Source organism: Zingiber officinale, chromosome 8B (genome assembly GCF_018446385.1).
Source record: "Zingiber officinale cultivar Zhangliang chromosome 8B, Zo_v1.1, whole genome shotgun sequence".
Classification (NCBI taxonomy): domain Eukaryota; kingdom Viridiplantae; phylum Streptophyta; class Magnoliopsida; order Zingiberales; family Zingiberaceae; genus Zingiber; species Zingiber officinale.
In genome coordinates this window covers 69,512,567-69,537,503 of record NC_056001.1, presented here as the reverse complement: position 1 = coordinate 69,537,503, position 24,937 = coordinate 69,512,567, and positions in this window count along the sequence as shown.

Sequence of the window (24,937 nt, the reverse complement as noted above, 5' to 3'; positions counted from 1 at the left end):
GATTGTGGTGGCGAATACCTCTTTGGATAGTTTAGGAATTACTTATCAGAGGTTGGGATTCAATCCCAATTGTCTGCACCTGGTACACCCCAACAGAACGGTGTGGCAGAATGAAGGAATAGGACTCTTATGGAAATGGTTAGATTGATGATGAGTTATTCCGAATTACCAAATTTATTTTGGGGATATTCCCTGGAAACGGCAGCGCACATTCTGAACTTGGTATCTTCTAAATCAGTACCTTCTACACCCACAGAATTATGAAATGGGTGTAAGCCTAGTCTAAGATATATTCAAATTTAAGGTAGTCCAGCACATGTGCTGAAGGGAGACACTGACAAGTTGGAATCACGAACAGAAGTTTGTCTGTTTGTAGGATATCCCAAAGGAACGAAAGGTGGTTTGTTTTATAATCCTAAAAATCAGAAGATCATTGTTAGCACCAATGCTCAGTTTTTAAAGGAAGACTATATAATGGACCACAAGCCCATGAGTAAAATTGTTCTAGAAGAAATAAGAGAGGACACGCCTAACTTAGTACCAACAGTACAAGATGAAATATCATAAAAAACTACAACACGTATCACAAAAGATACACAACTACAGACAGTGCCTCATCGTAGTGGGAGGGTTGTGAGGCAACCTGAAAGATTCCTATTTCTAGGAGAGTCTTCGGACTTGATCCCTAGTAAACATGAACTTGATCCCCAGACATATGATGAAGCACTCCAAGATAAAGATGCAGTATCTTGGCAAAGAGCAATGAACTCTGAAATAGAATCTATCTATTCTAAGAAGGTCTCGGAGCTTGTAGAACCACCTAATGGTGTAAAAGTCGTTGGATGTAAGTGGATCTACAAAAGGAAAAGAGAGATAGATGGGAAGGTAGAAACCTTCAAAGCAAGACTTGTTGCGAAAGGGTATACTCAGAAAGGGAATCGATTATGAGGAAACTTTTTCGCCAGTAGCTATGCTTAAGTCTATCCGGATACTCTTATCTATAGTCGCTCATATGGATTATGAGGTTTGGCAAATGGATGTCAAGACAGCTTTCCTTAACGGAAGTCTTGAAGAGAACATCCATATGAAGCAACCAGAAGGATTCATTGAAAAAGGCAAAGAGCATCTAGTGTGCAAGCTAAAATGGTCTATTTATGGACTGAAGCAAGCTTCAAGGTCTTGGAACATCAGGTTTAATGAAGTAATCCAGTCATATGGATTTATTCAGTGTTTAGATGAGTCTTGTGTATACAAGAAGTGTGATGGAAACGTGGTGGTATTTCTTGTACTATACGTAGATGACATTTTGTTAGTTGGAAACAATATCAAGGTGTTGTCGGAAGTAAGTGTATGGTTGTCCAAGCAATTCGATATGAAGGACTTGGGAGAATGTGCACATATTCTCGGGATCAAAGTAATAAGGGATCGCAAGAAAAGAATGTTGTGGTTATCCCAAGCTTCATACATCGATACAATCCTAGCTCGTTTTAGCATGCAAGACTCCAAGAAAGGTTTTCTACCTTTTAGGCATGGAGTAGCCTTATCTAAAGAGATGTCTCCGAAGACATCAAAAGAGATAGAGGACATGAAGGCAGTTCCTTATGCTTTGGCTGTCGGAAGCCTAATGTATGCAATGTTATACACGAGACCAGATATCTGTTTTGTCATGGGCATGGTTAGTAGATATCAAAGTAACCCTGGACAAAGACATTGGACTGCTGTAAAGCATATATTAAAGTACCTAAGAAGAACTAGAGATTATATGCTTGTTTACCAAGCAGATGATTTGCTCCCTGTGGGTTACACGGATTCTGACTTCTAATCAGATAGGGACAATAGTAAGTCTACATCAAGCAATGTGTTTACTTTAGGAGGTGGAGCCATTGCATGGAGGAGTGTTAAGTAGAAATGCGTTTCTAACTCAACCATGGAAGTTGAGTATGTGGCAGCCTCTTGATGGATCGAAAGCGCTAAAGGGGGGTGAATAGCGCTCGTGGCTATTTTAACGATTTTAAAACGCAGAGTTTCATTGCAGCGGAAAGTAAAACCAAAAACACAACGGACGCAGATGTTTTACTTCGTTCGGAGCCTATGACGACTCCTACTCGAAGGCCCGCGGTCCTTGACTGCTTTCGGTGGGCAACAACTATAATATCGGAAAGATTGCAATTTGAATTACAATTAATGCAATAAGAAAACTAATACCGACAACAAAAGATCGAAGAGTCTGAGCTTTGGGTTGTCGACGTCGAGTAGTAGCACTTCAAGGTCGTCTAGTTGGCAGCACTTCACAGAAGAAAGCTTAGTAATCGTTGTTCTTTAGCTGCACCCTCGACCCTCTTTTTATATGACATTCCGGACGCCTGGATCCCTTCCGGCCGCCTGGAGTGTGACGTGGCCAACCAACCAGGATGCTCCACGTGGCGAAGTCGCGGCAGGGATAAAACTTGGTCCCGGGCGCCCGAACCACCTTTTTCCAACAGGTTCCTCACCTGCAAAACCAGGTTAGTCCGAGCAAAATCCCCTGCAAGACAGTGTTAGAATCTGATAAAACACAGTAAGGAATAACTGACAGTCTTCGGACTGTCCGAGTCTGACTTCGGATTCCCAACCGGAAACCCTAGGTCGACCCGACGCCTACTGTTCCCTCTACGGGGAACGCGTCCTCACCTACTCCCCTCAGGAGAGATTACCTAATGCCAGTCCGGTCCTCCAGACCGACTGGACTTTTCGCCTAGGGTTACCACCCCCTAGGACCTAGGGTTACCGCCCCCTAGGGTTTTTCTCCACCTAGGGTTACCGCCCCCTAGGACCTAAGGTTACCGCCCCTTAGGGTTTTCCCTCACCTAGGGTTACCGCCCCCTAGGACCTAAGGTTACCACCCCTTAGGGTTTTTCACCTGCCTAACCGCAGCTAGGACTTTCCTGAAACACTCATTCAAACATTTTAGATCACACACTAACTTAACTTTGAATCCTTTGCCATTATCAAAACTAAGGTTCGATCGTCGGATGCTTCCCGCACCAACAATCTCCCCCTTTTTGATAATGACAACCGAAATTCAATGTTAAGTAAAAGACATATGCTGTTATGTATAAGCATAAGACACAAGATAACTGTGATAGCAAGATAAGCATAAACATAGCTCCCCCTTAATACAAGCTCCCTTTAAAATATTTTCTTTGAATTTCTCTACTCTCCCCCTTTGCCATATATAAAAAATGAGCTAGTTTTGAAAAACTTAATTTTTCAAGACAGAATTTAGCAGAAAACATTTTGACTTAGGCAAGGAGCAAGTGTAAGGTAACACTTTAGAATAGCAATATTTTTCAAAATTTTGTCAATTGATTTTGTTTGAAGTGATTTGCCAAGAGGAACTCTTTTTAACTTAGTGTGTTTTGGGAGTTTCCAAAATTTTCACAGAAACATTTTCAAACAGAAATTTAACTTCAGAAATTTTTAGACAAAATTTTCAACTTCAGAAGTTTTCAAAAAAAATTTCAAACAAAATTTTCAGCTTCAGAAATTTTCTGGAGAAAATATTCAGGTTTTTAAAGAAAATTTCCAAGGAAGATTTTCAACTTAAAAAAAAAATTTCAAAGCTTTAAATAAAAAAAAAATTTAACTTGACGAATTTTCGAAAAGGTTTCAGCTTAAATAACTTTCTAACAAAAATTTTTAGAATAGAGGACACTTGAAAATTTGGAGAAAATTTTTGAAAAAGTTGCTTTGAAATGAATTTCAAGAATACTTAAGGCAAAGGAGAAGCGATAACCTTATTTTTTTTTTTTTTTTTTTAATAGCTTGCCATTTTATTTTAGTAAGGTATCAGAGCCCTAAAGTCCAAGCATGAGTAAAGATTTGTTTTGATTAGGTATCAGATCCCTTAAGTACAGACATGCTTAAACTTATTATAGATCCCTTAAGTACAAACATGCTTAAACTTATTATTTCCTTCACCAACTGTCTAACCGTTTAGCTACTTGCTGATTGCCTAGAGGGCAACAGTGTTCACTTGGTTAGTCAAGTCAAGTCAATTGATCCAGTTAGATATGACTAAGGCTGGAAGACTTGATTTGATTACTTTTCATCACGTATTTAACGCCCAGACTCATATTGCATAGAAATAAGAATTTTCGAGTCCAGGTTGTACCCTATGCATCTCACACCGTTCTATGTTTTACAAACACAATCAAGGTAAACCTAGGTGTTTGTGAGATGCTCTGGCTGAGTCCTGGGGGAACATTATTTCTAGGGGGAAATCCTAGGCTAAATCCAACTTTTGAAAGTCTAGTAAAGTAGGGATTTTAAAAAAAACAAAGTTTTGCCTAGAATTTTGAAAATCTTATGAAAAACCAAAAAGCATTAAAAGGACTGAATTGAAAGTATCTATTCTACCCAGCACATTCCTATTTGTCTTCTCAGTGTACTGAACTCAAGTTCAGGTAAGGGTTTTGTAAATATGTCAGCTAAGTTTGATTTTGACTCAACATAGTTGAGTACAATGTCACCCTTAGCTACATGATCCCTTATAAAGTGGTGTTTTACTTCTATATGTTTAGTCCTTGAGTGATGAATTGGGTTTTTTGTTAGATTTATTGTACTTATGTTATCGATTGAGATTTTTGTTTTTTGATATTCAAGTTGATAGTCTTTAAGGGTATGCATCATCCATAGTAATTGAGATGTGCATTCACCTAGTGCTATATATTCAGCTTCAGTGGTAGATAAGGCAACACAGTGTTGCTTTCTACTTGACCAACTTACTAGGCAGTGCCCTAAAAATTGACAACTGCCACTTGTGCTTTTTCTATCTAGCTTGCACCCGACATAGTCAGAGTCAGAGTAGCCGGTTAGATCAAGGGTGCAAGATCTAGGGTACCAAAGTCCTACGTTTAGGGTTCCCTTAACATACCTAAGGATTCTTTTTACTAGGGTTAAGTGAGACTCTTTTGCACAAGATTGGTATCTTGCGCACATACCTACTGCAAAGATGATGTCTGGTCGACTTGCAGTTAGGTACAGTAGACTTCCTATCGCACTTCGATAGTATTTCAAGTCTACTGGTTTACCTTCTAAGTCTGAGTCAATTTTAACATTAGTAGCCATTGGTGTATTGATGATTTTTGAGTTTTCCATTCCAAATTTTCTAATTAATTCCTTAGCATATTTGGTTTGATAAATATAAATTCCATCTTTGGTTTGCTTAATTTGTAACCCTAAAAAGAAATTAAGTTCACCCACTAGACTCATTTCAAATTCATTTTCCATTAGTTTGGTAAATTCTTTTAGAAATTTTGAGTTGGTTGATCCAAAAATAATATCGTCAACGTAAATTTGGGCTATAAAGATGTCGCTTTCAAAGGTTTTTACAAAAAGAGTTGGATCTATTTGACCTTGGTTGAACCCTTTTGATATTAGATAGTTGGATAGTCGTTCATACCAAGCTCTAGGTGCTTGTTTTAGTCCGTACAGGGCCTTTTTTTAATCTGAAGACATAATTTGGATGTTCTATGTCCTCAAATCCTGGGGGTTGGCCTACGTATACTTCTTCTTTTATGAATCCGTTTAAGAATGCGGATTTTACATCCATTTGAAATAGCTTGAATCCTTTGTGTGCTGCATAGGCCAATAACATCCTGATGGATTCAAGTCTTGCTACAGGAGCATAGGTCTCATCATAGTCTAGCCCTTCTATTTGATTGAACCCTTTGGCTACTAACCTGGCTTTATTTCTTACTATTTCACCTTGATCATTTAATTTGTTTCTAAAAACCCATTTAGTGTCAATTATGGTTTAGTTAATGGGTTTAGGCACTAATTTCCATACCTGATTTCTTTCAAATTGGGTCAATTCTTCTTGCATTGCTATAGTCCAATTTGGGTCTGGTAGGGCTTCTTCTATGGTTTTGGGTTCAATTTTTTAAATTAGGGCTATTTGACTCTGGTTTCTATAGGATGACCTAGTTCTTACTCCTACAATTGGATCACCCAAGATTTGGTCAGATGGGTGATTTGTGCTTGTTCTGGTTGGTCGTATGTCATTTGAATTAGTGATTTGTTCTTCAGATTCAATAGGTTCAGGTTGAGTTTCGTCATCTTCTCTGTTTATTGGATTAGCATTTTCTGTATCTTCGGTTTCATCTATAGTGTCTTCATCAAATTTTATATTTGTTGTTTCTTCTACTTTTAGGGTATTCTTGTTATACACTCTATATGCTCTACTAGTGGTGGAGTACCCTAAAAATATTCCTAGGGTTATTTTTTATGTAAATTTTCCTAAGTAGTCTTTAGTGTTTAAAATAAAGACTTTACACCCAAATACTTTTAAATAGTTTAAGTTAGGAATTTTATTATAATAAATTTCATAGGGGGTTTTATTTTGAAATTTGTTAATTAAGATCCTATTTTGAATGTAGCATGTTGTACTAACTGCTTCAGCCCAGAATTGATTTGATAGATTATATTCGTTTAACATGGTTCTAGCAGCTTCTTGTAAGGTTCTGTTTTTACGTTCTACTAAACCATTTTGTTGGGGGGTTCTAGGGCAGGAGTATTCATGTTTGTACCCATTTATCTCACAAAATTCAGTGAAGTTGTGATTCTCAAATTCTCCTCCATGATCACTCCTTATCCTTTTAATTTTAGTATCTTTTTCATTTTCTGTTAATTTGCAAAAATTACTAAATTTTTCAAAGGTTTCATCTTTTGTTTTTATAAATTTTACTCAGGTGAACCTGGAGTAGTCATCAATTATAACTAAGCAATACTGGTTCTTGCTTAGTGACTTGGCTCCATGTGAATCAAATAGATCTAGGTGAAGGAGCTCAAGTAGATGGGTAGTTCTAACCGTATTGGTTGACTTGTGGGTGGACTTGGTTTGTTTTCCTTGTTGACATGCATTACAGATTGAGTTTTCAATAACTTTTAATTTGGGCATTCCTCTAACTAGTCCATTTTGACTCATTTTTGAAATGAGTCTTGGGTGCGTGTGACCGAGTCTTCTGTGCCATAACTCAGTTTCCTCTTGTTGTGTTAGAAAACACTTTATTGAGGATGATGGTAGATAGAAGGTGTAGACATTATCTTTTCTAGTGCCCTCAAGTATAATTTTTGGATTATCGACATGTTTGACTATACATTCAGACTTGGTAAAATTGGCTGAATAACCAGTATCGCATAGTTGACTTATACTTAATAAATCGAAATTAAAATTTTCAACTAACAGTACTTTTCGAATAATAAAATCAGAATTAAGTTCGATATTACCTTTTCCGATTACTTTCAGTTTTCCATCGTTGCCGAATGCAACTGATCCTAGGTTCTTTAGTTTTAACTTAGTGAACTTCAACCGATCTCCAGTCATATGTCTGGAACATCCACTGTCCAACACCCATTGATCCAATTCCTACACATAAAGTAATTGATGGATCAAAAGACAGTTTGATTGAGGTAAGTCCCAAATTTTGCATCTTACCTAATCTGAGTTAATTCTATGGGGGTTTGTTTGGTGATTTAATGTTTAATTGAGAAATATTTAAATTAATTCAATTTTGAAAATGTTTAAGTTAATGTGATTTTAAAAATATTTAATTTGCTTAGTCATCTCACCCAATCTATGTGTTTCAATTAGGGTATCCTATTATTCTGTGAGATGAGTTAGTTCAATTTATAGGGTTTTGTTTAACTTTATGTTAGATTCGGCTTTAGCTTTGGGTTCAACAAGTAAGCGTTCTTTGGATAAACTTCTGGGCTATGGTGAGTCACAAGGAGCTCATTAAAGTAACCATGCCTTCGAGGTTTCCCAAATAGTCCTACCCATTGAGCTTAATACTAAACCTTGGTCTAACTAGTTAGGATCCATTTAAGGGTAGCTTCGGTTAGTTCCACTTGGCCAAATACACCAGGTCGAAGCCATATCTTCCTAGACATGCGATGCCCAAGTTTTCCCAACGTACTATCATCCAAAAACTTCACCAGTACTGTGCTTCAAGTTAAAATTTAACCCTTTTTAATCTATCCTTATTTACCCATCCGAGTAATCTACTCTAGTTTACCCATTTCGGGTAGATTAAGTTTAGTTACCCTGTCGGGTAAATAGATTTCGGAGTTGCCAGCTATTCTGGACCCTCCTTCTATTTGATTTTTGAGTTTTGAATTTTAGATTAATTTTGAATTTTGAATTTTGAATCTTGAGTTTTAGATTTATTTTGAATTTTGAATTTTGAATCTTGAGTTTTAGATTTATTTTGAATTTTGGATTTTAGATTTATTTTGAATTTTGAATTTTGAATTTTGGATTAATTTCGAATTTTGAACTTTGAGTTTAATTTCGAATTTTTTATTTTGAGTTTTAGATTAATTTCAAATTTTGAATTTTGAGTTTTAGATTAATTTCGAATTTTTTATTTTGAGTTTTAGATTAATTTCGAATTTTTTATTTTGAGTTTTAGATTAATTTCAAATTTTTAATTTTGAGTTTTAGATTAATTTCGAATTTTTTATTTTGAGTTTTAGATTAATTTTGAATTTTTAATTTTGAGTTTTAGATTAATTTCGAATTTTTAATTTTGAGTTTTAGATTAATTTCGAATTTTTGTTGTTTTGACTCCCCCTGGATCATAGCCTCGATAAGGTTTATTGAGGTAATGTATTTGATCCTTAGGAACCCAATAATGTCCAAGTCCAACTTGATTGATCAGGTTGGACTTGGCAACCCATGCTTGGACCACTTTTCTATTTGGTTTGTTTATTAAGGATAGGTAAGATTTATATTTCTTTTTATATCCTAGTCCAGTTCGATTGTAGATTGTCCTTTGTGTTCCAAGAATCAAGTCAAGATTCTTGGATCCCAAGGAAAATCGTTCTAGGGTAGTTTTCAAATCCTTTACCTGACTTTTCATATTGGAATTCTCTTCCTCAAGTTTTTGAACTTGAGTTGAGGTTCCAGTCTGAACTTGATCAGTTAAGGATTTGTTGTTTGGCGTTTCTTTAAGGAGTGTTACCTCCTTTAGAAGCGTTTTGATTCGAATCTTGGACTTAGCTACTTTATGCATTAAATAATTAATTAAGCTATATAAACGATTTTTACTTACAGAGAGGTTCGGTCCTTCGGAAACGGATGCGGATCCGTGGCTTCTCTCGGACTCGGTTTCTGATTCGTCCTCACTTCCGGATCCGTTGGTGTAGTCCCGGGCTGTCAAGGAGAGAAAGTTCGTCTGTTCTAGTTCTTCGTCGTCGGATTCCTCGGAAGAAGACTCGTCCCATGTTGCCTTCAATGCTTTCTTTCTTTTGGGTTTCTTTGGATCCTTCTGGTTCGGGCAATTTGCCTTGATGTGACCCTTCTGATTGCATCCGTAGCAGGTCACTTCGAATTTAACTTTCGAGCTTGGTTGGGCTTCTTTAGACTGGATGGCCTTTCTGAGATCCTTTTTGTTGAAGCCCTCCTTTTTGCAGAGCTTCTTTACTAAGCTGACTATTTCGATTGTAAGTTCATCATCGTCTTCTGAATCTGCTTCTTCTTCTGACTCAGGTTCGGTTCTCCGCTTGATTTTTGACTCACGCGATCTCCCTGTTCCTGCAACCAAAGCCAACCCTTTCTCGGTCGGGCGTGCATTAGTCTGTTTATGAAGTTCGAGTTCTGCAAAAAGTTCATCTAGTTTAATGGTAGATAAGTCCTTGGAGACCTTGTAGGCATCTACCATGGATTCCCACAAGGTGTTCCTTGGAAAGGCGTTTAGAGAATACCTTATGATGTCCCGGTTGTCTACCTTCTGTCCAATTGCATGAAGACCATTGAGCAGATCTTGAATCTGGGCATGGAGTTGGGCAGCTGTTTCACCTTCCTGCAATTTGATGTTAAATAATTTATTAAAAATTAGGTCTCTTTTACTTACTTTGGTGTCGGATGTCCCTTCGTGAAGTTCAATTAGTTTCTCCCACAACTCTTTGGCACTGTTGAAGGGGCCGACGCGGTTGAGTTCTTCTTTTGATAGGCCACACTGGAGGGTGCAGGTTGCCTTGGCATTAGCTTCCACTTTCTTGATCAAAGATGCATCCAAGTCCTCGTACGGTAGTGGTTTGTCAGCGCTGTCAGATGGTCGTTCGAATCCGGTTTTGACAATCATCCAGACTTCAAAGTGAGTCTGGAGATATGCCTCCATCCGACCTTTCCAGTACCCGAAGTCGTCTCCGGTGAATAGAGGAGGGCGGGCAGTACTGTAGCCTTCTTGAAGGGCCATTTCAGTTTTACCTAAAATAACCACACAAAAAATGTCCCAGGACTTGGTCCTGGCTTAGTAGTGCTGTAGAAAAAAATGGATCACGAACTCGGGTGGTGTTGCACCAATTCCGAGAAAAACCGATTCGAGGGAAAAAGAATTAGAATATAGCTATGAGGCTAAATTCTAATCGACTCCAAAAAAAAATACCACGAAAAAAATATTTTGAATGGTGGTTGCACCGATTCAAAATGACCCCGCTCTGATACTGTTGGTGCGGGTAGCACTAACAGTCTAACCCAGGTTTTGATGAATGACAAATAGGTTAAGTTAGTTGTATTATTGTCTGACACTTTGATCAAGTGTGCAGGAAAAGTCCAGCTAGGTCGACGGGCTGACCGGATAGCTGGCGAGAAGTCCAAGCGGGTCGACGGGCTGACCGGACGCTTGGCAAGAAGTCGGGCTGACCGGATAGCTGGCGAGAAGTCCAAGCGGGTCGACGGGCTGACCGGACGCTTGGCGAGAAGTCCAGACGGGTCGACGGGCTGACCGGACGTCTGGCAGGTAAGTGAGGTAAGTCACTGGAGGGGAGTGACTGTGATGATGCGTTCCCGGGAAGGGGACATTAGGCGTCGATCCGGCTTAGATCCATTTCGGATGTCTAAGTCGAGATCGTGACTAGATTCCGGTCTCGGAAAGACGGAATCTAAGTCATACTCTCTTTATCTATATGTTGAACTTTAACTGTGCTAACCATTTGTTTAACAGGATATATATTTGCCTCGGACTAACCTTGTTTTGCAGGAAAAAGGAGTCTTTCTGGAACAAGGTGGTCCGGGCGCTCGGAGGTCCGGGCGCCCGGAGGTCCGGGCGCCCGGAAGGCGAATTTTATCCAGACAACTCGTCGCTACGTGGAGCATCTTGATTTGAGCAGTTACGTCACACTCCAGGCGCCCGGAAGGGATCCAGGCGCCCGGAAGGGATCCAGGCGCCCGGAACAGCATATAAAAGAAGCCCCAGACAGGAGCTTCAGAATTAACTTTGACTGAGAACTCTTCTGCTGATCTTGCTGCTCGACGTTCAAGTGCGACGTCAACAACGCTCCGACAAAAGTGCTCTTCCGGTTTTTGCTTAATTTTCTCTTTGTCGGTATTGCTTTATTATTACTAGCATCTCCTGTACTTTTTCTGTAATCATATTTCGACTTGCTAGTGATTGCCCAACGAAAGTGGTCAAGGACCACGGGCCTTCGAGTAGGAGTCGTCACAGGCTCCGAACGTTTATACTCGTCTTTTTCGAATCGATATTCACCCCCCCCTCTATCGAATCTAACGGTTCTACAAGTGGTATCAGAGCAGGTACCGCTCTGATTTGGTGCAACCACCAATCAGACAGGGGGTGAATTGTTTTTTTTTAAATAATTAATTTTAAAAACTGGTGTTTCGTTAACTTAATATTTCACTAATCAATTTAAATTAGTTCAACACGAATTTAGATTTCTTTTTCTATCTTTTTCTTCCCGCACTACTAATCCAAGACCAAGTCTTGGGATATTTTTTGGTTATTTACCTGTGCACAGAATGTCCCAACAAGAAGGATTCAGCACAGTGCGACCTCCACTCTTCAACGGGGACGACTTCCCTTACTGGAAGAAGCGCATGGAGGTCTACCTCAAAACAGACTTCGACCAGTGGATGAGTATTACGAAACCTTACAAAATTCCAGTGGACAACGCCGGGAATCTAGTGGATCCTGAAGACTGGACAGCAGATCTCAAGAAAAAAGCATCAACAGAAAATAAAGCGATCAACACTCTACAGTGTGGATTGACAAGAGAAGAACTGAACAGAGTCGGTCAACACAAAAACGCTAAAGAGTTATGGGACAAGCTGATCGAACTGCACGAGGGAACGAGCGACGCTAAGGTAACAAAACGAGACCTGCTTCTAAACAAAATCTTTAATATAAAAATGCAGGAAGGAGAAACAGCGAATCAACTACACGCGAGGATCAAGGACATCCTCAACGGGCTTCATGCAATAGGCCACCAAATGGAGAACAGAGACCTAATAAGGTACGCTTTAAACGCTTTTCCACGTAATAGTTTGTGGGCATCAATAGTGGATGCCTACAAAATTTCTAAGAATCTTTCTAACTTAAAATTAGACGAGCTGTTTTGTGAATTAGAATTACATGAACAAACTAATGTCGGAGCCGAGAAAGGTATAGCACTATTTGCAGGTTCCTCCAAAAAAAAGAAAGGCAAGCTTGAACTTGAAGAAGACTCCGACCAAGACTCCGAAGACGAAGAACACCTGGTGAACTTGGTAAGAAAAATGTTCACCAGGAAAAAGAGGAGCTTCAGCAAAAAGGATCTTCAAAAGATCAGCTCTCCCTCAGAACAAAAGAACGTGACTTGCTACGGCTGCAACAAAAAGGGACATTACAAGAACGAATGTCCAAAACTAAAGTTCGACAAACCAAAGCCAACCAAAAAGAAGGCACTCAAAGCAACGTGGGACGAATCGGAGGAAGAAGAGCAGAAACATCAAAGTCACCTCGCACTGATGGCCCGCGAAGCCGAAACAGATAACGAGTCGGAAGATGACGACGGGTCTGAACCCGAAACAAGCCACGAGTCTGTACTCGTTTCCGAAGGCCCGAATGAGGTATACTTTAATTTAAAAAAAAAAATTTAGAATTATTTCCTGTCTAAATAGTAAATTAACTAAATTAGAAAATGAAAACAAATCACTTCTTGAGGAAAATCAAAACCTCAAGGAACAATTAAAGAATTCAAATCCAACTCAAGATCTAACACTTGAGGAGGAGAATTTATCATTAAAAAATGAAATAAACAACTTAAAAGAGATGTTAGAAAAATTTACAACAAGATCAAAAAATTTAGATTTAATCCTAAATAATCAAAAAGCATGTTATAATAAAACCGGACTAGGATATAAGTCGAATTCAAATAAAACCTTCAAATCATTAATAACCCAATACAAGTCAACCAATCTAGCTTGGGTTCCGAAAGCGTGTCTGACCACACAAGTAGGACTTAATCAATATTATATACCTAAAGAAAAAATACATTATATAAAATTAAATAAACCAAACCAAAATCCAAAATACAAACTTAAATCAAATTCAAAATCTAAACAGAATTATCACCAAGTTAACTATAACTATAAAAAGAATCGACACAAGCCTAAAATCAAAACTTAAATTAATGACCAATAATTCAGGGGGAGGCTCCAGAATAGCTGGCACCTCCAAAACTAACCTACCCGACAGGGTAACCCAAAATTAACTAACCCGGCAGGGTAATTAGGATTAGTTAAAAAGAGACCAAGTTTAACTTGAATCATGGTACTGGTGAAATTTTTGGATGATAGTACGTTAGGGAAACTTGGGCATCGCATGTCTAGAAAGATATGGTTTCGATCTGGTGCATTTGGCCAAGTGGAACTGACCGAAGCTACCCTTAAACGAATCCTAACCAGTTAGACCAAGATTTAGTACTAAGTTCCGTGGATAGGACTATTCGGAAAACCTCGAAAGGTTGGTTACTTCTAATGATGTCCTTGTGACTCACCAAGCTTAGAAGTTTATCCGAAGAATGCCTATTTGTGGAAACCAAAGCTAAGTCTGAATCTAACACTAGTTAAACCAAAACTCTGTAATCAAACCAATTTCATCTCACAAAATCATAGGATTCCCTGATTGATAATATAGATCGGGTGAGATGAATAAGGCTTAAAAATTAATTTTAAAATTTTAATTTTAAACTTAAAAAATTATTTTCAAATTTTTTTAATTAATTTCAAAATTTTAATTTTAAAACTTAAATTAATCTCAAAATTTAATTTTAAACTTAAAAAATTAATTTTAAAATTTAATTTTAAACTTAAAAAATTAACTTCAAAATTTTAATTTTTAAAACTTAAATTAATTTCAAATTTTAATTTTAAACTTAAAAAAATTTAACTTCAAAATTTTAATTTTAAAACTTAAATTAATTTCAAAATTTAATTTTAAACTTAAAAAAATTATTTTCAAATTTTTTTATTTAATTTCAAAATTTTAATTTTAAATTAATCTCAAAATTTAATTTTAAACTTAAAAAAATTAATTTTAAAATTTAATTTTAAACTTAAAAAATTAACTTCAAAATTTTAATTTTTAAAACTTAAATTAATTTCAAAATTTAATTTTAAACTTAAAAAAAAATTTAACTTCAAAATTTTAATTTTAAAACTTAAATTAATTTCAAAATTTAATTTTAAACTTAAAAAATTAATTTTAAAATTTAATTTTAAACTTAAAAAATTAACTTCAAAATTTTAATTTTTAAAACTTAAATTAATTTCAATATTTTAATTTTAAAACTTAAATTAATTTCAAAATTTAATTTTAAACTTAAAAAATTAACTTCAAAATTTTAATTGTTAAAACTTAAATTAATTTCAACATTTTAATTTTTAAAACTTAAATTAATTTCAAAATTTAATTTTAAACTTAAAAAAAATTTAACTTCAAAATTTTAATTTTAAAACTTAAATTCAATTTTAAACTTAAAAAAGTTAACTTCAAAATTTTAATTTTAAAACTTAAATTAATTTCAAAATTTAATTTTAAACTTAAAAAAAAGTTAACTTCAAAATTTTAATTTTAAAACTTAAATTCAATTTTAAACTTAAAAAAGTTAACTTCAAAATTTTAATTTTAAAACTTAAATTAATTTCAAAATTTTAATTTTCAAACTTAAATTATTTTCAAAATTTTAAACATTAAAAAAAAAAAAAAAAAAAAAAGTCAAAAACCAGGGGCGGGCGCCCCTGGTATTCTCCTCGGGGGCGCCCGGAAGGGGTTCCGGGCGCCCCGCCCCAGCAACCCCGGGCGCCCGGAAGGGATCCGGGCGCCCGGAGTCCCCTATAAATAAGGGGCAGCAGGCGCCCCCAACCTCTGCCCCACTCATTCTCACTTTTGCCAAGGTTCACTTTGAACCTCAGTGCGAAAGTACTCTAAATCAAATTTTTCTTGCGGTGAAGACGCTGTTGCGATTCAACCGAGGTCGTCAAATCTATATTTTTCGATGGCTCCTCGGTAAAAAATTCTTCCCCTCTCTAAAATTGTATTTTTTGTCTTCTCAATTTTTTTGAATATTCTTTTATTTATATACAGTAGGAAACGAACAAATACTGGTGCTGGACCCTCCAATGCTAGTACAGACCCTAGGTTTCCGACAGACGAACTTAGGGTTAAATTTGAGTCCACCATTTATAAGGCCATTAGGACTACCTGCATAGATAGATCGTTCTTCCTAAGGTCATGTCCCTCTGCTTTAGAGGTTATAGGCCACTATAATTTAAGGAACCTTGTCGAATGTACCAGTCCAATAAACATAAGTCTGTGTGCCGAATTTTGCAATAACCTAGTAAAAGTAGACGATTTCACCTATACCACTAGGGCAGCAGGCACTGATATCGTATTTTCCCCTACAACTATCCGAGAGTTTTTAGAGTTGCGTCCATCTACTTGCTCCTTTTTGTGCTATCCTCCGAGGGATCTACCGTTCGAAGATCCCTACTCACATATTACTCTCGATACGATGTATTCGTATTTTTTTGGGGGAGAGAGAGATCCCACTGCGACACAGTTTAGGTCAGTAGAACTTCGAGTCCAGGACTACGCTCTTTATAGGGTTGTAGTTCTTTGCATTTTACCACTGACTACTCGGGACATCGCTGTGATGCGCCCATTCCATTCGTTCTTACTTTATGCCCTGATTCATAGGTTAGAAATTGACATCAGCCTACATATCTTCTCCACCATCATCTACTCAGCCGGATTCGTGACTGACAGTCGAGTCCATATGCCATTTGGTCACATTCTGACAGCCTATATGTCCTCGTTGCACATTGATGTCACTAGAGGAGACATTGCCCATATGACCGAGTTCGATGTTATATCCTCTCGGAACTTTTCCCTAGCCGGCATCCAGATAGATAGAAATGACGGGACTATGTCTTGGCGGAGGGGGGCACAGCACCAGCCCGATCCAGACGCACAGGTGGACGAGTTCATGCTCGCACTATTTCCGGAGGAAGCCGCACCGGCTCCACCACCACCCCTAGCTCGAGCACCACGACACGGTCCCCGCACTCTAGCCGACCGTATGACCGGACTAGAGAGAGCTATGGCGAGTCTCCAACAGGAGAACTCTGATTTTCATCGGGACATACGGCGAGAGGTTGCCGAGTTACGAGCTGCCGGGGACACCCGACACACTGAGCTGATGGCACTTCTTCGATCCTTGGGATCTGGACCACCCCCTTCATCATCTCAGTAGCTTTAGTGATGACCTACTTCTGTAGCTACACTACTTGTAAAATATTGTGGATTTATCTAGTAGCATTTCAACCTTACACTGAATATGTTCTATCTTAATAGACTAGGATCTTTCAAAAATACTTTCAAAATTGATTTCACCAACTTATAGGCTAAACTTGTTTGTTTTCAAACTTTCCATTTTTAGACTTTCAAAAACAGTTTTGGCCTTAGACTAGTTTTACATCCTTAGAAAGCATGTACCCATAGGACTAGTTTTTTGAGCATCTCACCAACACCTTAGGTTTACCTTGCTTGTGTTTGATAAACATAGAAAGAGGTGAGATGCATAGGCCAACTGTCTGGACTTAAGATTCTTATTTCAGTGCATCAGCATAAGTCTGGACGTTAAATACAATTCAGATATTAATCAGATTAAAGTTCATCAGTCAAGTCAAACACTGACTGATTATAATTAACTTAATCTGACTAACCAAGTGAAAACTACTATCTTTTGATAGGTAGTTAGTACCTAATTGGTTAGACAGCTGGTTAAAGTTAAGTATCAAATTCAGGGGGAGAAATAAAACTACTTTAGTTTTCCAAATTGAATTTTAAACTTAATTTTGAAAATCAAAGTTTAAAAACAACTTGTTTAAAATTGTGAAATTTTTTACAAAAATTTGAAAGTTTGAAAGGTTTTGAATCTAATACTTTTAAACTTTGAAAATTTGATTTTGAAAAACAAATTTTACAAAAACATTCTAAAAATATGATCTTACTTTTACCAAACTCCTTTGAAAACTAAAAGTAAAGATTTAAATTTAATTTAACTTTACTTTGAAAATTGTCCTGAATCTAGTTCTTAAAATTTGATTTTACTTAATTTTGACATCTTGATTTGAAGGTTAAATTTTACAAAAAAAATTAGTTTACAAACTAAGCTTCTCAAACTCATTTTCCTTGATTTTGAAAATTGAATCTTTTACAAACTTAGTGTTGAAAAATAAATTTCAATTAGTTTTGAAAAATAGATTTTTTCAAACTTAGTTTTGGAATTTTGGTTTTGAAAACTTATGTTTGAAAAGCGTTTCAAAGTTGAAACTTGTTTTGAATATTTAATCTTGAAATTTAGACCTTATACACTTATGTTTGAAAATTAAAACTTAGCAATTTTTCTAAAAGCTAAAAGCTACTGCTTTATACAAGTTTTCAAAACTTTATACTCCCCCAAGTCAACTTGATCTTTTTTTGGATTTAAAAATTGTACTTTTTTCCTTGAATTCTGAACCAAACTCAGTTATTTTTTAACATTAAGTGTTATTATTTTCAGTAACTCTACACTATGATTGTTTCCCTTGTTTTTTTTTTGATGAATGCCAAAGGGGGAGGAGGGTTAGGTGGTTAAGTTAGCTAAACCAATTTGAAAACACAAACTAACTTTAAAACCACACAAATGCATGTTGTTTCATACATATGCTTTCACTAACTTAACTAGGTTGTCATTCCATCAAAAAGGGGGAGATTGTTGGTGCAGGTAGCACTAACGGTCTAACCCAGGTTTTGATGAATGACAAATAGGTTAAGTTAGTTGTGTTATTGTCTGACACTTTGATCAAGTGTGTAGGAAAAGTCTAGCTAGGTCGACGGGCTGACCGGATAGCTGGCGAGAAGTCCAAGCGGGTCGACGGGCTGACCGGACGCTTGGCAAGAAGTCCAGCTAGGTCGACGGGCTGACCGGATAGTTGGCGAGAAGTCCAAGCGGGTCGACGGGCTGACCGGACGCTTGACGAGAAGTCCAAACGGGTCGACGGGCTGACCGGACGTCTGGCAGGTAAGTGAGGTAAGTCATTGGAGGGGAGTGACTGTGAGGACGCGTTCCCGGGAAGGGGACATTAGGCGTCGATCCGGCTTAGATCCATTTCGGATGTCTAAGTCGAGATCGTGACTAGATTCCGGTCTCGGAAAGACGGAATCTAAGTCATACTCTCTTTATCTATCTGTTGAACTTTAACTGTGCTAACCATTTGTTTAACAGGATATATATTTGCCTCGGACTAACCTTGTTTTGCAGGAAAATGGAGTCTTTCTGGAACAAGGTGGTCGGGCGCCCGGAGGGGATCCGGGCGCCCGGAAGGCGAATTTTATCCAGACAACTCGTCGCTACGTGGAGCATCTTGATTTGAGCAGTTACGTCACACTCCAGGCGCCCGGAAGGGATCCAGGCGCCCGGAACAGCATATAAAAGAAGCCCCAGACAGGAGCTTCAGAATTAACTTTGACTGAGAACTCTTCTGCTGATCTTGCTGCTCGACGTTCAAGTGCGACGTCAACAACGCTCCGACAAAAGTGCTCTTCCGGTTTTTGCTTAATTTTCTCTTTGTCGGTATTGCTTTATTATTACTAGCATCTCCTGTACTTTTTCTGTAATCATATTTCGACTTGCTAGTGATTGCCCAACGAAAGTGGTCAAGGACCACGGGCCTTCGAGTAGGAGTCGTCACAGGCTCCGAACGAAGTAAAAATATTTGTGTCTACTTTAACTTTTTCCGCTGCGTTTATACTCGTCTTTTTCGAATCGATATTCACCCCCCCCCCTCTATCGAATCTAACGGTCCTACAGATACCAATTGATGGATCGAAAGCGCTAGAGGGGGGGTGAATAGCGCTCTTGGCTATTTTAACGATTTTAAAACGCAGAGTTTCAATGCAGCGGAAAGTAAAAGCAAAAACACAACAGACGCAGATGTTTTACTTCGTTCGGAACCTATGGCGACTCCTACTCGAAGGCCCGCGTTCCTTGACCGCTTTCGGTAGGCAACAACTATAATATCAGAAAGATTACAATTTGAATTACAATTATTGCAATAAGAAAACTAATATCGACAACAAAAGATCGAAGAGTCTGACCTTTGGGTTGTCGACGTCGAGTAGTAGCACTTCAAGGTCGTCTAGTTGGCAGTACTTCACAGAAGAAAGCTTAGTAATCATTGTTCTTTGGCTGCACTCTCGACCCTCTTTTTATATGACATTCCGGGCGCCTAGATCCCTTCCGGGCGCCTGGAGTGTGACGTGGCCAACCAACCAGGATGCTCCACGTGGCGAAGCCGCGGCAAGGATAAAACTTGGTCCCGGGCGCCCGGACCTGTTCCAGGCGCTTGGAGCTCCGGGCGCCCGGATCCATCCCGGGCGCCCGAACCACCTTTTTCCAGCAGGTTCCTCACCTGCAAAACCAGGTTAGTCTGAGCAACATCCCCTGCAAGACAGTGTTAGAACCTGATAAAACACAGTAAGGAATAACTGACAATCTTCGGACTGTCCGAGTCTGACTTCGGATTCCCAACCGGAAACCCTAGGTCGACCCGACGCCTACTGTTCCCTCTACGGGGAACGCGTCCTCACCTACTCCCCTCAGGAGAGATTACCTGATGCCAGTCCGGTCCTCCAGACCGACTGGACTTTTCGCCAAGGGTTACCACCCCCTAGGACCTAGGGTTACCGCCCCCTAGGGTTTTTCTCCACCTAGGGTTACCGCCCCCTAGGACCTAAGGTTACAGCCCCTTAGGGTTTTCCCTCACCTAGGGTTACCGCCCCCTAGGACCTAAGGTTACCACCCCTTAGGGGTTTTCACCTGCCTAACTGCAGCTAGGACTTTCCTGAAACACTCATTCAAGCATTTTAGATCACACACTAACTTAACTTTGAATCCTTTGCCATTATCAAAACTAAGGTTCGATCATCGGATGCTTCTCGCACCAACACCTCTGAGGACGTCAAAGAAGCTGTGTGGCTCAGGAACTGTCTAATGGACTTAGATGTGATTCATGGTTTCCCCAAAATCATCACAATTTATTGTGATAATAGCGGTGCAGTAGCAAACTCGAAGGAACCACGAGCCCATAAGGCAAGTAAACACATAGAGCGCAAGTACCACTTGATACGAGACATCGTAAAGTGCAGAGAAGTTGTTGTCGCCAAGATTACATCAGCGTATAACCTGGCAGATCCTTTCACTAAGGCCCTTCCGTCGAAAGCTTTTGATCGGCCTGTTGAAGGAATGGGAATCAGATGTATGGCAACATTGATGATAGCATAGTCTTTTAGTATAAGTGAGAGATTGTTAGAGTGTATACTAAAAGTCTAGCCTTTTGTAAACATTTTATTTTGAAATAAAGAATCACATATGTCAAATGTCTACATTTATATGCTAAGTATAGTTGTTCAATTAATTTATATTGTAGAGAACAAGGTGTGTGGTGTCACACACAAAAGATCATGTTATCAATTCTTTATAAATTATAAACAGTAGCTCACTACTAAGATGGAAAGTAACAAACCATTGGAATAGTCGTAGTGTAATTTGGTATTAATTTATCCTAACTATAAAATTACACTAGTACACTCTGAGTGTATTGAGCAGGAACATTTAAGGTAAGTTCTTTTTATACTTACTGAATAAAAGAACAAGACCTTTGTTATTATGGAAGTGTGTGCTCTTAATCCTGATATAATAACAAACACATATATCTAGTATTTATTTCTTTGACTTATCAATGGGTTAGATTTAGTTCGTTAAATCAAGAGGCCTAATAAGTTGGGAAATGATATTATTTATAGTGTGTGTTGTTAATTATAGAAGGAAACTATGTCCTAGTAATCTAGGTTGATGATGTCCCCAAGAGGAGCTCATAAGGATGGTCATGTAAACCCTGCAGGTGGACTTAGTCCGACATGACGATAAGATTGAGTGGTACTACTCTTGGAGCTAGATATTAATTAAGTGAGTTGTAAGTAACTCATTTAATTAGTGGGCATTCTATATCTTAAACATAGGGAGACTAACACACTCATGATAAGAAGGAGCCCATATAGTAATATGGGATTGGTGCGGTAGTTCAATAATAACTCTTTAGTGGTATAAGTTATTATTGAAAAACTCGAGTCGTGTGTTCGGGGCGAACACGAGAAGCTCAAGATCATCGGAGACCAAAACTAATTCCTCCTCTCGGTCCCTGTCGTAGCCTCTTATTTATAAAGTATTATACTCACTCATGCCCACCTTCTTACCCACCTTAAGGTGGTTGGCTAAGCCTAGCTTGGAGCCCAAGCTAGGGCCGGCCAAATCAAGGTGAGTTGGTTCCATTGAGTGGTCGGCCCTAGCTTGAACCCAAGCTTAGATGGTCGGCCAAAATAAAATAAAAGAGATTTTATTTTTTAAAATTTTTCTTATGTGGAAGCTATGGTTTTAAAAGAGAGTTTAAAATTTAGATATTTCCTTTTATATCTTTCTACAAAAGATTAAGAGAAAGGTTTGATATCTTTCCTTATTTGTAGTTAAAAGGAAGATTTTAATTTTTGATAAAACTTTCCTTTTTTGTAACCATCTTCATAATTTAAAAGAGAGTTTTAAAATTAAATCTTTCCTATTATAGTTTCTACAAAAGATTAAGAAAAGATTTGATATCTTTCCTTATTTGTAGATTGAGAGGAAGATTTTAATTTTAAAGAAAACTTTCCTTTTTGAAAATCATCCACATGTTTTAATAGAGAGATTTTAAAAGTTTCCTTTTATGACCAACCATGAAGGAAATTTTCAGAAGGAAAATTTTTATTTAAAAATTTCCGTAAACAAATTAGGAAGTGTGTTTAAAACCTTCCTTGTTTGGAGGGATTAAGGTGGCTGACCATTAGAGGTTTAATAAGGAGATTTTAATTAAATTTTCCTTCTTAAGCAAAGGCAAGGAATATAAGGAAGTTTTTATTTATAAGACTTTCCTTATTTGCCAAGACCAAGGAATATAAAAGAGATGGTAGAGGTGCCTCACCTCTTAACATATCCTCTATTATTCCTCTCTCTTTTCTTCCTTGGTGTGGCCGGCCCTATTCCTCTTCTCATTTCTTCTTCTTGTGGCCGAACCACATCATCTCTTGGAGCTCTTGTGGTGGCCGAATTTTGCTTGGAGAAGGAGAGAAAGGAAACTTTGTTTCTAGCATCCCTTGGAGCTTGGTAGTGGTGGTCAAACCTCATCCTTTCTTGGAGTTATTGAGGTGGCCGAATCTTGCTTGGAGAGGAAGGTAGCATGGGTAGTTTCTCATCTCGGTAGATCGTCGCCCACACGACGTTCGAAATAAGAAGAGGAATACGATAGAAGATCGTCAGGTCTATAAGCTAAAAAAGGTATAACTAGTTATTAGTTTCCGCATCATAACTAGTTCATCTTTTATTTAGTTCTTCAAATATCAAACACAAGATGCTAATGAATCTACGTAATCGAATTTATGTTTTCGATTTTGTGTTTCTTTTATTTTTTCGAATTTGTGATTCGATTGTTCTTTTTGGTTAAACCTAAGGTTACTAAAAGGAAATTAAATATTAAATTTCTTTAAAAGGCTTTGACTAGGCGGTGGTGGATGATTGATAACGAGTCTGTCACACTCGTAAAACAAATTAACAATGTATAATTCCATGAACCCCTTATCTACACAATCATGTTGTAGTAACGAGCCCAGGATCGATCTCTCGAGGAACCAACGGTAGGATGTAATCTAGGATTGTAAGTTATTCTTAGTTTTGGGGTTTTTAACATGAAAATGGGGGTTTGAACTTTGAATATAAATCTAACAAATTAAAAGCACAAAAAATAAGAACTAATCTAATGCATAAAGAAAATCTAACTAGGTGCCAACAATAAAACCATAACTCATTGTCACTCTACGTCATAATTAAATCATTGACACACTTAAACTAAGAATGAAGTACAAAACACAATTAAATCTAATCTTAAGCATAGAATAAAATAACAAGACATCAAATAAATCTGACCTAAAGCACCAATTAAAACCCTAGCATAAACTTAACATCCTAACAATTAACCAAGCACAAATTAAACTTCAACAAGGAAAGAAATACTAAATTACTTGCTAAAACAACTTAACAAACATCAAGAAATCTATGAAAAGCTATAAACAGAAACAAAATGAACTAAAAAAGGTAAACCAATCCATTCTCACAATCAATCTATCAATCCTCACACTCTTGTCGTCACACAAGAATGCCAAAGTCGAGAACACCCAACTCCGGACCTTAGTGGAGCATCTCAGCTACGTCACAGTTCAAGGAATGCTCAAAATCGCCGACGGACCACCTCCGACGAGATAGAACACAACCCTAAACCCAATAATGACCGAAAATCTGGATTTCTGGTAACTGGAGCTCTATGAATCTGGATGAAGGTGGATTGCGGATGATTGTCGGGTGGAGCTCAGGAACACCGGAGGACCACCTCCAAATGACGCTGATGGGAATCAGAGTCGTCGATTGGAAGAACACCTCAAATCGGCGCTGGAACAGAGAACATCCAGGAGAAGAATTCCGCAGGAGGAAACACCCAACGACGGTTCCAGATGATCGGGATGACACTTCCATGAAGTCCTCCACTAAGGTTGAAGCTCGGGAAATTGATTGGAGGAGAGAAAGGGGTCAGAATCTCGGAGATGAACGCCGCGGGACGAAGCTGCGTGGAGGAGATCGACGAAGCATGAGTACTGTAGCTTCTGGGTTTAAATCAGATCTGAGATCTGAACCGACGGCTGGGATGATTTAGAGCTTGATCAACGGTGAAAAGTCTCTAAAAATCCTATTCGAAGGTGCTGATCTTGATCAAGGGTCTATATCTACTCTCCCTTAGGTCGGATCGACTAGATCTTCACTGGATGGTTCAGATCAGTCCAATCTTCGATGAATGGTCCATAATGCTCCACAGCTTGATCTTCTTGTTTATCTCCGATTCGAGCACAAATTTGGTTCGAATAAATCCAAACCCAAGATCCTTTGATGCCTACAAAATAAGAATAAAAAATTAGCATCAAATAACACAAAATAAAATAATTTACAATTAGGTCCAAAAATAAAGACAATGCATAAAATGTTATGTAACCATGATTTGAACCTATGAAATCAATATCAAACCATGCATATATGAATCAAAATAATACAATAAAATCATGGTTATCAAATCCCCCACACTTAATCTTGAACGTCCCGTGCAAGTAAAGAAAACTAAAAATCATCTCCATAGAAAATTCCCTAGCAATACCTAGAAGATAGTAAAAAGAATTTAACTAAAACCATCTAAAGATCACAACAATCATGAATACAATCCAAACAATAATCAGTAGATATGGTAGTTTCAATCCAACTGAAAAATAAGCAAGATGCAATCTCACAAGGTATTTACCTTATCTAGCTCTCGCACTCAAAATTGCATATAAGTGGAGCTCACTCAATGTCACTCACAACATTTCACTAACATAAGTTTGCTTATTTTCTAATTCTCCACCACTATAAATATAGCTGTACCACCCGAAAATTCTCAAAATTATTT